We start from the raw sequence: 11,461 nt of genomic DNA, 5'->3' as shown, positions 1-11,461 counted from the left end.
CTTCCCCTCACGCCTGTACAGGCTCCGTGCAATTTCTCATGGTATTTGTTGAATGTTTCTTTTTCCATACACCTTAGGAAGTGTCTTTCTCTTCTTAATGGCACTTAATGTCTATTTTTCTCCTCTTACATATTGTAGATTAAATCATCCATGAATTCTGTTTCTTTTGAGGGGAAGATCCACTTCAAAACCCAGACCCTAGCTCCAAAATAATCTCAGGTAATAATCTTGTTTCCTCATATTCTGTAGCACATTTCTAATTTAAAGATTGATTAGATCATAGAACAATAGATTTGAATGAGACATCAGAAATCCTCTAACTTCCCACCCAGTGGTCCTGAATTCCAGCTAGAACATCTATGAAAATCATCAGACCTTAAAACATTTTATTTAAAACAAATTTTTAATGTTTATTTTTGAGAGAGAGCGAGAGAGCGAGTGCGCACGCAAGTGGGGGAGGGGTTGCGGAGAGTCGGACTCACAGAATTTGAAGCAGGCTCCGGGCTTTGAGCCCAACGACATGGGGCTCAAACTCACGAGCTGTGAGATCATGACCTGACCTGTAGTCAGATGCTCAACTAACTGAGCCACCCAGGTGCCCCAGATCTTAAAACATTTTAAACCTCTCTTACTTACAAAGCACATTCTACTTTTGAAGAGCTATAATGGTTAAAATCTTCATTTTGGGCTTAAAACCCACTGGTCCCTGTTCTGTCTTCTAGCCTTATCTAATAGGCTAGGATTCTTTCACATTATTTGAGGCATTCACATTATTTGGAGACAGTTCTAATATCTACATTGCCTGACACCACCCTCCCACCCACCATCTTGACCCCTTCTAGGCCTTGAGCCTGAACCACCAAAAAGTAACTAGTGATTTGGTTTCTAACATTCTGGTCATCTTCTTTTTGACACACACCAGTTCACCTGTATCCCTTTAAATCATGGCATCTGGCCAGATTTCATTCTTTCTCATTGCCACGTAGTACTCCATTGTGTATATAAACCACAATTTCTTTATCCATTCATCAGCTGGTGGACATTTAGGCTCTTTCCATAATTTGGCTGTTGTTGAAAGTGCTGCTATATGAAATATGGCCTTTTGTATAAATGTGGATGGAACTGGAGAGTGTTATGCTAAGTGAAATAAGTCATGCAGAGAAAGACAGATACCATGTTTTCACTCTTATGTGGATCCTGAGAAACTTAACAGAAGACCATGGAGGAGGGGAAGAAAAAAAAAAAGGTTAGAGAGGGAGGGAGCCAAAACATAAGAGACTCTTAAAAAAAACTGGGAACAAACTGAGGGTTGATGGGGGGTGGGTGATGGGCATTGAGGAGGGCACCTGTTGGGATGAGCACTGGGTGTTGTATGGAAACCAAGTTGACAATAAATTTCATATTTAAAAAAATAAGCAAAAATAAATAAAATGTTATTTAGAAAAAAAAATCATGGTATCTGGAATAGAAACAATTCTTCCTGTGTGTTGTGACCAGCACAGACGACAGCAGGACCCTTGTTCCAGATGCTAGGCTTCTGTTAGCACTGCCTAAGATTGTATTCACTTTTTAAATGATCCAGTGCTAAGGCTTAGGCCATAGGCTTCTTGCCAGAATTCTGGCAAGTTTTTAGCAAATGTGGGTTTCTAGAAGCAGATCTGAGGATCCTGGAATGATTGTCCCAACTGAGCCTGGAGGAGATGTGATTTGCTTTCTCTCACCTGTCTCACAGCTGACTTGAATTTACCCAGATGACATACTTCTCAGCTTCAAAAGTGAAGTGTCTTAAGTGAAGGGCAGCTCTGACCCTGACACAGGAGAGTGTGGCCAAAAGTAAAATAACAAACCTTTAAGACCTACTTGGGGGCAAAACTCTTAGGGGCCCCAGGTAGCTTAGTGTCAGAAATCACTTAATGGCGGCCTTAGACAGGAGATTCCCACTAATGCTACAGCTGAAAGCTAACCCATGCGCTGACGTTGCCCTTCGTTCCCTCCTTTACCTAACATCGATGCTACATCCGCTTCTAATTGGCCTCCACCTAGTGACATTAATTCATGCCAGTGCCCTGTTAAAACCTGAATACTTTGCCACTCGGTGCCTGGAGCCTAACTTAGTGTGGGGTCTTGTATACCACCCTGGGCTCATGTCAGCCCAGCAGCCAATTAAAACTTAAAAAGTTTTTTCTGTTAGCCATGTCTTTCCATACTGCAATTGGGCTGCTGGCCTTTTTTTTTTTTTTTAATGTTTATTTATTTTTGGGAGAGAGACAGAGCATGAGTGGGGGAGGTACAGAGAGAGAGGGGGACCCAGAATCCGAAGCAGGCTCCAGGCTCTGAGCTGTCAGCACAGAGCCTGATGCAGGGCTCTAACTCACAAACTGTGAGATCGTGACCTGAGCTGAAGTCGGACACTCAACCAACTGAGCCACCCAGGTGCCCCTGGGCTGTTGGTTTTTAAAAATTTAATCTTGTAGTTATCCTTATTAAATGCTATCTGCTTCATTCCCACTTGCCTACTTTTGATTCTGTCATCTTGTGCATTATTTATTACCTTTAGTTTTGTGTCAACTGAAATTTGATGAGCATGCCTTCTGTCTCCTCTAAGCAGTTGTCAAAAAGTGTTAGAATGTATATGTCACTGAAAAGAATAAAAACACCAACTCCAGTAAATTATAGTTTACATGCCTTCCTGCTTGAAGTAATGAAGGGTCGTTTTTAGGGAAGCAGATTTTATTGAGCCTAATGCATCTATAAATTCATTTTCCCCACACATATTTATTGAAAATTCCCAAGGCTCAACACCGTATTACATACTTCAGAGACATACAAGAAGCATAAAAACATGATCCTTGACCTTGAAGAGCTTGCAACCGCATTGGGAAAACAAGACATCCAAAATTGAAGCTATGACAAGGGCACATGAAAGGCATAGACAACAAAGTGATATAGGCATTGAGGGAAGGAGATATCACTGTGGCTGATGGGTGTGGAAGAGAGCTGCTTAGAGGCAATTGGTCTTGGTTTAGGCCTTGAATAATTTTTAGGATGTGAATAACTGGAATGGGAGAATGAGATTTTAAGGAAAAGTATGTGCAGAAGCGAGACACATGTTCCAGGGATAACAGATCAGCTCAATTCACATATATATATTGGTTAAGATAACTCTAGCTGCTACAACAAACACCCCCAACAAATATTGCGGCACAAAGTTGATATAAGTTTATCTTGTGTTCCCTTAAATCTAACACAGATGTTCCTGGTTGGTTCCTGACTCTTTTCCCCCAAACATGCAGGGATCCAGCCTTCTTCCATTTTGTGGCTCCCACACTTCAAAATATGGCATCCAAGCTCACCGTGCTTACCTTCCTTAAGCTGAAAGGAAGGGAAAGCACATACAGCATCATATGCGAGAGGGTTAATGGGCCAGGCCAGGAAGTGATGCATATCACCTCTGCTCATGTTCCTCTGGCTGGAATTCAGTCACACAGCTACAGTAATCACAGGGAAAAACTAGGAAGTAAAATCCTCTGTGGGCCCAGAAAGAAGAGGAAACAGGTTGCAGAAACACCTAGCTGGGTTCTGACTCAGAGCACAATGGGAAAAATGGGAAATAAAGGTAGAATGGTAGAATAAACTTTCCTCACTTGAGCAATGAAGAGACAAATGACGTGGAGACTGAGTGTAGCTTGTAGAATCAAACTTTGTGGGTGGAAGCATGGCTTTGCTATTTCATTGTATGATCTTAGACATGTTACTTAAAGCCTCTTTGGGGTGCCTGGGTGGCTCAGTAGGGTAAGCATCTGACTCTTGATTTCCGCTCAGTTCATGATCTTGCAGTTTGTGAGATCAAGTCCTGCATTGAGCTCTGTGTTGTCATGGAGCCTGCTTGGGATGCTCTATCTCCCTCTCTCTGCCCCTCCCTCATTCTCTCTCTTTTCTCTCTCTCAAAATTAATAAATAAACATTAAAAAAAAGCACTCTTTGTCTCAGTTTCATCTTCATCTGTAGAATGGGAAACAATGAATTCATTATCACAGGGCTACTATGAAGGTAAATTAATAATGCAAGGTACTTAGAAAAGTGCCCAGAATAGTATCTAGCACCTAGTAGATGTTTAATAAATATTATCCACTGACAGGTTGTGAACAGAAGGCTTTGAATGTGATTTCCTACCAAAGGCCAAACCACATATCCATATTCACTGAATTACCAGAGTCATACAGGTATCCTAATGCTTTCCAATTGAATCCATGGCTTTCCTAGGTTGACAGACCAAGTCTCACCTACAAGTATAGTCATAGATTCAGTATATATTTATTGAACCCTTGCTACATACTAAGTATAGTGCTAGGCAGTGGAGATGTAATCATAAACGAGAATGTAGGATTTATTATAGTCAATTTGTTCTTTTTGCTCTTCCACACATTTTAAGATTTTTATAACCAGTTGAAATTGGTTTAATTCCTTTGAAATACCTAGAGCTGTTTCTATTCTCCAGGTGGACATTGATACAAAGGCAACTTTTCTTTCCCATTGATAATATTGCTGGTACGTACATTTGAAGTCAATTTTATTATTTTTTTTTTTTTAATTTTTTTTCAACGTTTTTTATTTATTGTTGGGACAGAGAGAGACAGAGCATGAACGGGGGAGGGGCAGAGAGAGAGGGAGACACAGAATCGGAAACAGGCTCCAGGCTCCGAGCCATCAGCCCAGAGCCTGACACGGGGCTCGAACTCACGGACCGCGAGATCGTGACCTGGCTGAAGTCAGACGCTTAACCGACTGCGCCACCCAGGTGCCCCTGAAGTCAATTTTAGATAGCAATTATTTCAGGATTAAAACAGACATTCCTGCCTTAGTCCTTTCTTACTCTATTTTTAGAAGATTCAAGATTTACTTTCATTAAGGATGGGTGTTTGGGAATTCTAAAAGAGAATGAGGGCTCAAGGGTGTCCTTGTCCATTCCAGTGCGAGGAATACTGGATCAAGTAAGTACCATCCATAAGTCTATATTCTGAGAATAAGTCCTGAGTGTTTACACATAAAAATCATTAAATTTTATGTGAAAAGGTTTACTGTGGAAGGCACCCATTGTTACAGAGTTTCCTTGACATCCAAGGAGTAAATGATGTTTGGTCAAGTGGGCAGGCAGTAAGTTATAGACTGGGAGATGGTTCCTGGGTAGTCAGGGCTCTGGTTTCTAAAGTCAAGATGAGTAGCCTCCTAACTTCAGTTTCTTCAACTTTCATATGGGAACTCATTCACTAAGCAAATATTTACCAAGCACCTGCAATGTGTGGTAGAGGAATATATATAAGCAGTGACTAAGGCGTGATAAACCTGACTTTGGCTCCTGGCCTTCCCGCATTCTAGTTGTGTAAACTTGGTGTGCCCTAGAATCATGCTCCACCATTTTCTGTCTTGCTCTAAGTCCTGGAGGACTGATGTGCATGGACTGCACCACCTGGGATCCGTTATTGCTGGCTTTGGCCAATGGGAGGCACTTATAGGAGACTGGAGGGAAAGAGGAGAGAGAGGTCAACATATTGATTCCTCTCACTCTCTTCCTACTTTTTCATGGTCCTGTACCATGCACACACTTCTATAATCATAGCTTCTGTCTGGTGGCCACTTCTGAGTGATTCCAGGTTCTGGCTGGATTCTGATAACTACTTACATGGAAGTAATAAACAGCACACATTTCAAAACCCACTTTTAAGTACATGACATTGAATACTTTTTAAAAACAAGTTGCAAAAAAAAAAAAAAAGTCAATTCAGCATTTTCAGAAAGAGCATTTGGCAATATTTAATGTATAAGGAGGCTGTGTTTGGGGCCATCCACTTTCTCCAGTTTTTCAAAGTGTTTCCTGGAATTGTGAATGTTGATCAGAGTAGCTGCAGAAGGGATCCAGCATAACATAACCACCCAACATAACAACCATTACATATGTGTTTAATGTAAAGATGTCAATGAAAGCAGCAAAGTTAGGATTCCTAACTCCCATTTTCTAGAAAGCAGCAGCTAATTTGCTGCAAGTCAGCTGAACCGCTTAATGGTGTTCCTTAAATGATCTACATCTGGAGGTGGTAATGGCTTCCCATTTTTGCCAGTCCTTGGATAACTCAACATCCCTTTTTGGTTGTCTTTAACCTGCCCATACCTCTAAGAACATTTTCTTTATTAAACATTCTCTTCAAAATTCTTAGTTGAGTATGCCATTTTTTTTTTTTTACCAGGGAGCTTTGTTGGGTTACTCACTTAAACTCCTATGTAAATGGGAGTTATATGTAAAGTGGGAGTTATAATACCTTAATCTGTAGGTTGTTTTGAGGCTGAAATGTGATAGCATGTACAAGGGGTCTTATTGTGACCAGCACCAGGAAGTATTCAATTAATGATAACTACTAATATAGCTCTTCTGCTCTTGTGCCAGGCACTGTGACGAATACCCAAGTCCTTCAAATGAGATAACATATAAAGTGCTTACCTCGGTAACAGGGACACTGTAAGCAGTTAATAGGTGCTCTTGGTTCTTCAAAGCTCTACTTTTTCTTCTCCCTCTCCCCTCCCATACAAGGAACATTTCCCCTTTCTAAACCTCTGTAACCCTTTCTATTCCTCTCTTATGCTGTTTATTATTTTCTCTTAGCAGCGTAATAACCCATTGATGCCAGAGTCATCTACTTCATTACAACCACATTCGGAGCTAATGGGATAATCAAAGTATCCTCAACAGTACAGAATACTACGTAAGTGTATTGAGTCTGAACAAGTTGTGATGTATTATGATGATTTGCAAAGGTTACTGTGGCCCTGAACATTTATAATTCCTTTTATTTTCTGTTTCTCAGAGCTTTTTGCAACACTGTCTTTCCAGAACTACTTTGTATGGTTATTTCACACTTAAATGTATGTCTGTGGGGGCACAAAAAGATTGCGAGAAAAGCCTTTTCAAACTTTGGGCAATCTAAGTGTTCAAGAAAAGAAAAGCATTTCTCTAGTTGAAATTGTTATACACACACACACACACACACACACACACACACACTCCAGGGCTTTGATAAGCCCTCTTCATTTCTTTATGAAATGAAGTTGCTTCATTCCCTGATGAAGAACAATGAACTGCTAGAGCTGTGATTCCAGGGAATGATCATGCTTGCTCTTGTGGTATCAATCCACACCTGTTTTAGCATTACATCAGAACACACATGTCCTAGGAGTATTCTTTCCTGCTTCCTCTTTTGCGTCAGTGGTACTGCTCTCTCCTAGCTGCTGCTGCTGCTTCTCCTCCTCTCCTCCTCATCCTTGTCTTCTCCTCCTTCTTTCCTCCTCCTTCTTCTTTTTCTGTTCCACTGCTTTTAAATGTTAGTGTTTCCCAGAGTTGTCTACCCTCACTCTATTTTCCTCAAACATTATATGCTCCCTCCTGTGGGAGCTAATCTACACCCGTGACTCAAATATCTTCTCAATGCCAACAATGCCCAGACACTTCATTTCTGGTCCTGCAATCTCCACTGAGCATCAGAACTGCCTAGAAGACACCCATGTTTGGCTGTCCCACAGGAAATCCAAAGTCAACATGCCCACCCCTGAATTCATCATGTTCCTCCCAGGATCTGTCTCCCCTTTCATTCACTGAGAGAGCTGCTCAAGCCAGTAATCTGAACATTATCCTTAGCTTAACTTTCTCCTTTGCTTCCACATTTAATCAACCATCCTATTCTGACAGATCAGTCTTCATAAAATGGCTCAAAATCCACCCATGTCTCTCCAATTACTCTGCCACCACCTAGTCCAGAATATAATTATTGGTCTCCTGGACTATTGCAACAGTCCTATCCAGAGTGGTATTTCTAAAATGCAAATCTGACCATGACACTCTTGCTTAAATCCTCCAGTGGCCACTCCTACTCTCAGAATTCAGTCCAAATGTTTTATCATGGCCTGCAAAACACCCCTCCATAACCTCATTCTGGTCACTTCCCCCTCCTTTGTCTTATGTGGGCCTCTGTACACGGTGTTCTAACACCTGGAATATGCTTGATCCCATCCCTGCTCTGGTAGCTCCTAATCCTCCTTTAAGACTCAGTGGAGGCATCACCCCCAGTAAGAAGACTACCCCGAACCCCTAGGCTAGATGTGGTAAACCTATATCCATTTTCACTTCCATCACAATACTGTATTACTTGCTAATTGAGGATCTCTTGGCAGACAGACACATCTTTTTATTGCCGAGTCCTCAATTCAGGTGTTTAGAGAATGGCTTAATTAAAGCAATGGATAGCATGCACCTCTCCGTATTTCCATCAGCCCACCTTTATAAGAATGGTTTTCAGCTCTTAGAAAATAAGAGAATTATACCAGGCCCTGTTCCATCTTCAAGAATCTATGATTCTTTTGCTCCAGATGCCTGCTACTTGCTGTGCAGTAGAGTTCATGGTCTGAGTTTGAATCTGGCTCTGTTACAGCTGTGTGATCTTGCACAGTTTGCTTAACCTTTCTGACCCTCAGACTCTTGTATGTAAAACAGGAATGGTAATACTCATCTTAGATGGGTATTAAGAGGATTAAGTAAAATTATCTTAGGGGTGCCTGGGTCATTCAGTTGGTTAAGCATCTGACTTGATCTCAGCTCAGGTCATGTTCCCATGGCTCATGGGATCAAGCCCCACATCAGGCTCTGTACTGGTGGCATGGAACATGTTTGGGATTCTCTCTCTCTCTCCCTCTCCCTCTCTGCCCTTCCCTGCTCACATCCCCCCTCTCTCAAAATAAATAAGTAAACATTAAAAAAAAAAAACTACCTTAAACAAATAGGACACATGTACTCCCTGTCCTTCTCACTGGTTTAGTCAGTATTCAGATAGTTCTTTGTTCAAATCCTGGCTTCTGTACAATCCTGATAAATCACTTTAACACACAGAGCTTTGAGTTTTTAATTTATAAAATGAATATAGACACCTACCTTATGGTTTTAAAAGATTGAGATGATCCATGTACATAAAGCTTTATAGAATATAGAGTAAGCACTGATAAACAAATATTATCAGCTTCTGTGATGATGATGATGAAGAACCAGAAGGGGAAGGAGAAGAAGACGAAAAAACAAATATGCAAAACCTGACAATAATTAGCTTTCAATGAAGGTTACTCCTTTTCCTTTTTCTCATTCCATTCATGGTTGGGTAAAGCTTTATATACCCATTCTAGGGCCAAATCTCATTATAACAAAATTGTTGCCCAACTTCCCCTGACAAATGGGAAACTTATGTTGAATATTGGGTGAAAATTTGTTGCATTTTAAATGAACTAGTTTATATTCCATGTGCTTGATGATATACAGGGACAATCCTTATAAAGTCATGTAAAAAATGGTGTCAGATTATTTCCCCACACTTTTTACTTGCCAGCACCATTATAAAATTATAGTGGAAGGTCTCTTAAATTGGGACCTGCATTGTGTATAAATGAGTAGCTTGCAAACTTCCAGTGGTTTTTATGGAGAAAGCCTCACCATCTCCATTACCTGAACTTTTATCTCTGAGGTGCTTGTTACACATTTCCTTATTTTACCCTTTACACATTTTCTCCTCTGAATCATCTTTCCTCAGTTCCTCATCATCATGAACTGCTTTTCTTATTCTTTGTTCCAGTTATCTATTGCTGCATAATAAACTATCCTGGAACTTAGTGGCTTAAAACAATCATTTTATTTTGCCAATGATTTGTAAGTCACGAATTTGGGAAGGGCTAATCTAGGTGGTTCATGTCTTATCCATGTGGAATTGGTTGGGGCAGCTGGAGCTGGAGGATGTACTTTCAAGATGGCTTCTTCACTCACATCTCCAATGCCTCAGTGTTGTCTGACCTCTCTCTCCTCTGAGTCTCTTCCTCCAGGGCCTCTCCAGGTGGCTTGGGCTTCTCACAGAATGGTAGTCTCAGAGTAGTCTCACTTCTTAATTGATGGTTGGCTTCCTAGAGGTAAGAAGTTGTGGGGGGGGGGGGACTCGCCACTTAAGGGCCACACATGAGACTAGCATGGCATCATTTCTGTCATCCTGTATTGGTCAAAGCTGTCACAGTCCTGTCCAGATCAAACAGAAAAGAAATAGACACTACCTCTTGATGGAAGGAGTGCCCATTATTAATCAGCCACATTTTTATTCTCCAAGTTCTGTTATTCCGGAAAGTACTTATATAACTTTTTTAGACAATTTGCCTTCAATTTCCTGAAGTTTTTTTTCACTTCCTGAATTAAAATCAGGGTCCATACATATACATTTACTTATGCAACTAGCACTATTTACTGACTAGTGCTGGACACTACTACTGTCCAGCAGGGAAGATAACTATTAATCAATCATACAATTAAATATTTATAAAATAAGTGCTATGCAGGTGAAGGACTGGTTTCCCTGAACATATAATGACAGAAATATCTGGGGGATCAAGAAAGATTCCCCTGAGGAGGTGACTTTTAAGATGAGACTTGAAGGATGGGTAAGTATGAACTAAGATTGGAGAGAATATTCCAAACTAAGGGATCATATTAGCAAAGACAAAAAGTGAGAGGGAACTTAATGTGTTTGAGGAAACAGAAAAGAAATCCATGTACTACAGCTGGAATGTGGGTGATAGTGTTAACTCACTTTAAAAGTGAGGAAACTGAGTGTCAGTGCCCAGCTGGGTGGCTCATATAAGGTTAAGGGCTCCACTAAGTGTGTTTCCTCAATAATGGGGAGTTTGCCAATGGTTTGCAACCTGCCTTCAGGCTTCTTTTACAGCCTTTTACAACTAGAAAAGCATTCCCTACAAACCTAATGATGTCTCACATGAGAATCACCCAGATTCAGAGAAAACAGCATGAAAAATCACCCTAAGAAAACATCTGCAGAAAATATAATACATCCTGGTGATATCACAGATACAAGTATAGTTTAAATGTAAATCAAGACTAAGTCATGCCAAGATTATCTAACTCTAAATGTGATTCATGATTCACACTATCCCCGTTATATATGTGTAATTTCAATTTCTATGTGAAAGCTAGAGAAAAATGGATATTTGTGTTCATACAGGTCATACATGTAGCTACTTATTCAATTTTCCTGAGAATTTATTTAAACATTCCATCAAATCAATATATGCATCAGTATAAAATGCTGCACAGATCATCAATAATTTGATAGTCTAGGATATTTTATGCTTCTATATCCTAACATGTGGGCTTCAATTCTCTGTTCAGTTCTTAAATTACTTTTAATGTACTTATAACTGAGAAAAAATTAATTAACTATGTCATCTGCCAACTCAGAAGTAGAAAAAAATTGGGCTTTTAAACAAAGATTTTTTTCAAAAATACAGAAAGAAAAACAAAAGCAAGATTACCTTGGAAAACATTCCCTCCCTGCCCCCTGCCCCTGGTGGGCATACATCATGTGACAGCTACATCACT

At 40.3% G+C, this 11,461-nt stretch overlaps 1 protein-coding gene across 7 annotated transcripts in view; it reads right to left on the bottom strand.

The window, feature by feature from the left end:
• DDAH1 (dimethylarginine dimethylaminohydrolase 1) overlaps nucleotides 1-11,461 on the bottom strand; it is a 241,762-nt gene that overhangs the window by 136,931 nt on the left and 93,370 nt on the right. The gene's annotated exons all lie outside the window — the stretch shown is intronic.

This window comes from Panthera pardus, unplaced genomic scaffold, assembly GCF_024362965.1.
Source record: "Panthera pardus isolate Hobbes unplaced genomic scaffold, ASM2436296v1 HiC_scaffold_11, whole genome shotgun sequence".
Lineage (NCBI taxonomy): Eukaryota > Metazoa > Chordata > Mammalia > Carnivora > Felidae > Panthera > Panthera pardus.
This window is presented reverse-complemented; position numbering and strand designations above follow the sequence as displayed.